At 40.1% G+C, this 5,872-nt stretch overlaps 1 non-coding gene across 1 annotated transcript; it reads left to right on the top strand.

Moving 5' to 3' along the window:
- Window positions 1-4,735: 4,735 nt before the first annotated feature.
- On the top strand, window positions 4,736-4,842 carry LOC136401882 (U6 spliceosomal RNA). Its single transcript, XR_010750807.1, has one exon. It is a non-coding gene; the product is annotated as a U6 spliceosomal RNA (small nuclear RNA).
- The last annotated feature ends 1,030 nt before the right edge of the window (window positions 4,843-5,872 follow it).

Here is a 5,872-nt window from a genome sequence, read left to right as displayed (position 1 = left end):
CCCCAGGCGCTAGAGTGGCTCTGGTCACGGCAGAGCGACACCCCGGAAGGGCAGAGCATCGCCCCCTGGTGGGCAGAGCGTCGCCCCTGGTGGGCGTGCCAGGTGGATCCCGGTCGGGCGCATGCGGGAGTCTGTCTGACTGTCTCTCCCCGTTTCCAGCTTCAGAAAAAATACAAAAAAAAAAAAATGTTTAAAAGACCGTATGTACAGATACAGAAAAGATTAGAAAAACAGAAAGTGAACACTATGAACAACTCTATATTGAGGAACAGATCATTCCAACTTATACAAACTCTCACAGAGAATAGAAAAAGACAGCACAATTTGCAGACCATTCTGTGAGGACAGTATATCCTTGATCCTAATATCTAACTAAGAGAATACAAGAAAAGAAAATTATAGGCCAATTTTACTCAAGAGCATAAATGTAAAAACAAAAATCCTAAACAAGATAATAACAACCTGAATGCAGCAATGCATAAAAATGGTAATATATTATGACCAAGTTGGGTTTATTCTAGAGTTGCAAGAATGTTTTAATATTATACATCTATAAATGTTATTCATAACATTAACAAATTAATTTACAGAAACCACATTACCTTTTCAATAGATGCAGAAGAAACATTTTATATGATTTACACTTGATTTTTTTTTCTTTTTGTATTTTTCTGAAGCTGGAAACGGGGAGAGACAGACAGACTCCCGCATGCGCCCGACCGGGATCCACCCGGCACGCCCACAAGGGGGCGATGCTCTGCCCCTCCGGGCGTCGCTCTGTCACGACCAGAGCCACTCTAGCACCTGGGACAGAGGCCAAGGAGCCATCCCCAGCGCACGGGCCATCCTTGCTCCAATGGAGCCTCGCTGTGGGAGGGGAAGAGAGAGACAGAGAGGAAGGAGAGGGGGAGGGGTGGAGAAGCAGATGGGCGCTTCTCCTGTGTGCCCTGGCTGGGAATTGAACCCGGGACTCCCGCATGCCAGGCCGACGTTCTACCACTGAACCAACCGGCCAGGGCCTACACTTGATTTTTTTTTAGCAAACTAAGAATATAAGGGAAATTTCTTAAATGATAAGGGTTATTGTCCCAAAACCTTTAGAAAATTTTATTCTTAATGGGAAACTTTAATATTTTCTTTAAAATTATGAATAAAACAAAGATGCTCACTACCACTGCTTCTCTTCAGAGCCAAACTGGTAGTCCTAGCCAATGCAGTAAGACAAGAAAATGAAATAAAACATATAAAGATTAAAAGAAAATAAATGTACATCACTCAGATTATGTGTTTATTTAAATAGAAAACCCCAAAATCTACAGATAAAGTGGTAGAATAAGAGATTTAACAAAGTTGCTTGATTTTTAAATCAATATATAAAACGGAAAGAGTAAGATGCCTTTTCCTGTAGGGAAATATATATCTTTTTTAATATATATATATATCCTTTAAAATTGCAACAAAAACATAAGGTGATCAAGACTAAAACACCTTCCTGAATAAGGAAACTCAATATTTAAAGATATCACCTGACCAGGCAGTGGCTCAGTGCATAGAGCATCGGACTGGGATGCGGAGGACCCAGGTTCGAGACCCCGAGGTCACCAGCTTGAGTGCGGGTTCATCTGGTTTAAACAAAAGCTCACCAGCTTGAACCCAAGGTTGCTGGCTCGAGCAAGGGGTTACTCAGTCTGCTGTAGCCCCACGGTCAAGGCACATATGAGAAAGCAATCAATGAACAACTAAGGTGTCACAACGAAAAACGAATGATTGATGCTTCTCATCTCTCTCCATTCCTGTCTGTCTGTCCCTATCTATCCCTCTTTCTGACTCTCCTTCTATCTCTGTAAAAAATAAATAAATAAAATATTTAAAGATAACAATCTTTTCTACAAAATCAATACAACTCCAATCAAAATCACAAGATTTTTGTGGATCTAGACAAGCTAATTCTAAAATATATTAGAAGAGAAAACACCCAAGAATAGAAACTGCTGGCAAAAAACAATAATAGTAGTTAGTCCCTGGCCAGGTGAGTCAGTGGATAGAGTGTCGACCTGGCACACCAAGGTGTGGGTTCGATCTCCCATCAGGGTACATACAAGAAGCAACCAGTGAGTACACAACTTAGTGGAACAACAAGTTAATATTTCTTTCTCTCTCTCTCTCTCTCTCTCTCTCTCTCTCTCTCTCTCTCTCTCTCCCCCTTACCCCTTTCCTCTTTCTCTCTCTCAAATCAATGGGAAAAACATAAATACAATAATAATAATAAAGTGAGGGGACTTGTTCTATCAGATACCAAGACTTACAAAGGTAAAATAATTGAGATAGTCTGGCACTTACACAGGGGTGCTCAAGTGGACCAATGGAAAAGAACGGAGCCTGGCCTATGGTGGCGCAGTGGATAAAGCATCCACTTGGACGGCTGAAGACACTGGTTCAAAACCCCAGGCTTACCTGGTCAAGGCACGTGTAAGAAACAACCACTATGAGTTAATGCTTCCTGCTACTCTTCCTCTTCTTCTCTCTTTCTCTCTCTCTCCTCTCTCAGAAGTCAATAAATAAACTCTTTTTAGAAAATAAAAAAAAAGGAAAAAAATGGAGAGCCTCAAAACAAACCACAAGTACATGGAAATTTTACATGTGACATAGATAGAAGCAGCATTGCAGATCCCTGGGGAAAGGAAAAGTTATTCAGTAAGTGATAAATTGCATATCCACAAAAAAAAAAATGAAATAGGCTCATTTCCCCAAATCATAAATGATATCAGTCCCAGATGGATGAAAGCTTTAAATATGAAAGGCAAAACTTTTAAACTCATAGAAGAAAATATAAAAGAATATCGTTATGACCTCAGAACAGGAAAGTCTTTCTTCAACAAGATAAAAAGTATTAACTATAAAAGATAATATTCATAAATTCAATTACATTAAAACTAAACATTTCTCCATAGACTTCACAAGGAAAATGAAAAGACAAGCCACCAACTGGGGGAAGTTATTTGCAACATACACCACTGACAGTCAGCTAAAGACATGAACAGGCATTTCTCAGAAGTGGAACATGAAAGACCAATCAACATATGAAAAGATCAACCTCATTAATAATCAGTAAAATTCAAATTAAGACAACATGAGCTACAATTTTACACCATGCTAGCCAAAATTAAGAAGTATGACACACTGAGGGTTGGTAAGGATCTGAAACGACAGGAATTTTTACACTTAGCTGGTAGGAATGTAAATTAGTGCAAGCATTTTGGAAAACAAGATGGTGCCATTTGTTTGATTCCTAGTCAGGGCATACAGGAGAAGCTACCATCTGTTCTTCCCCACCTCCCTCTCCTGCTCCTGCAGCCAGTGGCTTGACTGGTTTGAGCATCAGTCCCAGGCACTGAAGATAGTTCCATTGGAACACATCAGCCTCAGGTGCTAAGAATAGCTCAGTACATGAGCATCAGTCCCAGATGGGGTTGCTGGGTAGATCCCAGTCAAGACACATGCAGGAGTCTGCCTCACTATCACACCTCCTCTCACCTAAAAAAAAAAAGAAAAGAAAAGAAAAGAAAAAGGTGAATAAACTTCAATCATCCATAACAACATGACAAAAATATAATGTTGAATGAAAAAAAAAAAGTTGCAGAAGACTGCATTCAGTATGATAGCATTTTAATAAAATTACAAAAGCAAACAAATCAAACAATATACCATTTACAGAAACATACATATGTAATAACTATATTTTTAAACTATGAAGTGAACAATAAATTTAAAACTCAAATAGTTGTGACCTCCAAGGGCGTAAGAGACAGGGAGGCAGAGTTAACAAATGGATGAAAAGATACAAGTGGTGTTCTAGATCTGTGCCTTTCAGTATGACCACCATTAGCTACATGTAGCTATTTTGATTTATATTTAAATTAATTAAAATTAAATCAAATTTAAATTTTAGTTCTTTATCACCCTAGCCAAATGTCATGTGCTAAAAGAGCCACATGTGACCAGGGGCTATTCTATTAGCACAGATTTACAGGCCATTTCCATCATCACAAAAGGTTCTACTGGACACCTCTATCCCAGACAAGAGGTAGGTAAACTTTTTCATAAACTGCAAGACAGTTAACTTTTTGGCTTTGTGGAACATAAGGTCTTTGCCACCACTATTCCACTTAGAAGCAGCCACTGACAAAATGTAAACGAATGGATGTGACTCTGTTCCAATATATTCTTATTTACCAAACAAGCAGTGGGCCTGAGTTGGCCTACAAGTCATAGTTTGTTAAGCACTGTTCTAGATCCTAAGTTAGGTGATTGGTTAACAGATAATCACTTCTTCTGTGTGCCTGACCGGGAATCGATTCCAGGACATCCAAACGCCAGGCTGATGCTCAACCACTGAACCAACTAGCCAGGGCCAGGATTGGTTCCTTCTAAGGTCTTACTCCTTGACTTACAGATGGCCACTTTTTCCCTGCATCCTCACATGGTCTTTTCACTGTATATGTTTATACCTGATGTCTCTTCCTCTTTTTATAAGGACATCAGTCATATTGAATTAAGGCCCTATATTAATGGCTTCAAATTATGCTAATCACCTCTTTAAAGATCTTATCTCCAAATATAGTCACATTCTGCAAGGAGCTGGGACTTCAACATATGAATTTGGGGGGGGGGACACAATTCAGCCTATAACAGATAAATAGATGATAGATACATACATATATACATGATAAAAACAGTGCTCGCTTCAGCAGCACATATACTAAAATTGGAACGATACAGAGAAGATTAGCATGGCCCCTGCGCAAGGATGACATGCAAATTCATGAAGCGTTCCATATTTAAAAAATAAAAAATTGGTAAAATGTTAAGAATTTGGGTGAAGTATACACAGAAGTTTTCTGAACTATTCTTGCAACTTTTACAAGCCTAAAATGATTTCAAAATTAAGAGCTTAAAAACACATACAAATATAGCTACATGCACTTATAGTAAGGCTAAAAACTGCAATAAAAATTTTCTGGCCCTGACCAGTTGGTTCAGTGGTAGAGCCTCAGCCTGGCATGTGGAAGTCCTAGGTTTGATTCTCAGGCAGGGCACACAGGAGAGGCACCCATCTGCCTCTCCAACCTTCCCCCTCTCCTTTCTCTCTATCTCTCTCTTCCCGTCCCACAGACAAGGCTCCACTGGAGCAAAGTTGGCCAGGGCTCTGAGGATGGCTTCATGGCCTGTACCTCATGTGTTAGAATGGTTCTGGTCACAACAGAGCAATACCCTAGATGGGCAGAGCATCTTCCCCTAGTGGGCATGCCGGGTGGATCCCACATGTGGGAGTCTGTCTCTCTGCCTCCCTGCTTCTCACTTCAGAAAAATACAAAAAAAATTTTTTTGATATATACTTAAATAAAAAGTTTACTCTTGCCTGACTGGTGGTTGTGTAGTGCATAGAGCATCAACCTGGGACATTAAGGACCCAGGTTCAAAACCCTGAGGTTTCCAGCTTGAGCATGGGATCATCAACATCACCCCAAGGCCTCTGGTTTGAGCAAGGGCTTGCTGGCTCAGCTGGAGCCCCCCAGTCAAGGCATGTATAAGAAGCAATCAATGAACAACTAAAGTGAAGTAACTACAGTTGATGTTTCTCATCTTTCCCTTCCTGTCTCTCTCTCTCTGTTTCTATCTCAATTAAAAAAAAGTTTAGGGGACCTGAAGATGACAGTGGAGTAGGCAGATGCACAGACTCCCAGCTCACACCACCAAACTGGATTACAAACTAATTTATGAACAATCAGTGTGAAAAGCCAAATCTGGACTACAAGAACAGCTCTCAAAAACCAAGGAGCAAAGAAGCCACAACAAACCTGGTAGAGAGCAC

The sequence above is a fragment of the Saccopteryx leptura genome, chromosome 3 (assembly GCF_036850995.1).
Source record: "Saccopteryx leptura isolate mSacLep1 chromosome 3, mSacLep1_pri_phased_curated, whole genome shotgun sequence".
NCBI lineage: Eukaryota > Metazoa > Chordata > Mammalia > Chiroptera > Emballonuridae > Saccopteryx > Saccopteryx leptura.
The sequence above is the reverse complement of the archived record's forward strand: the minus strand, read 5'-3'. Positions and strand labels throughout refer to the sequence as shown.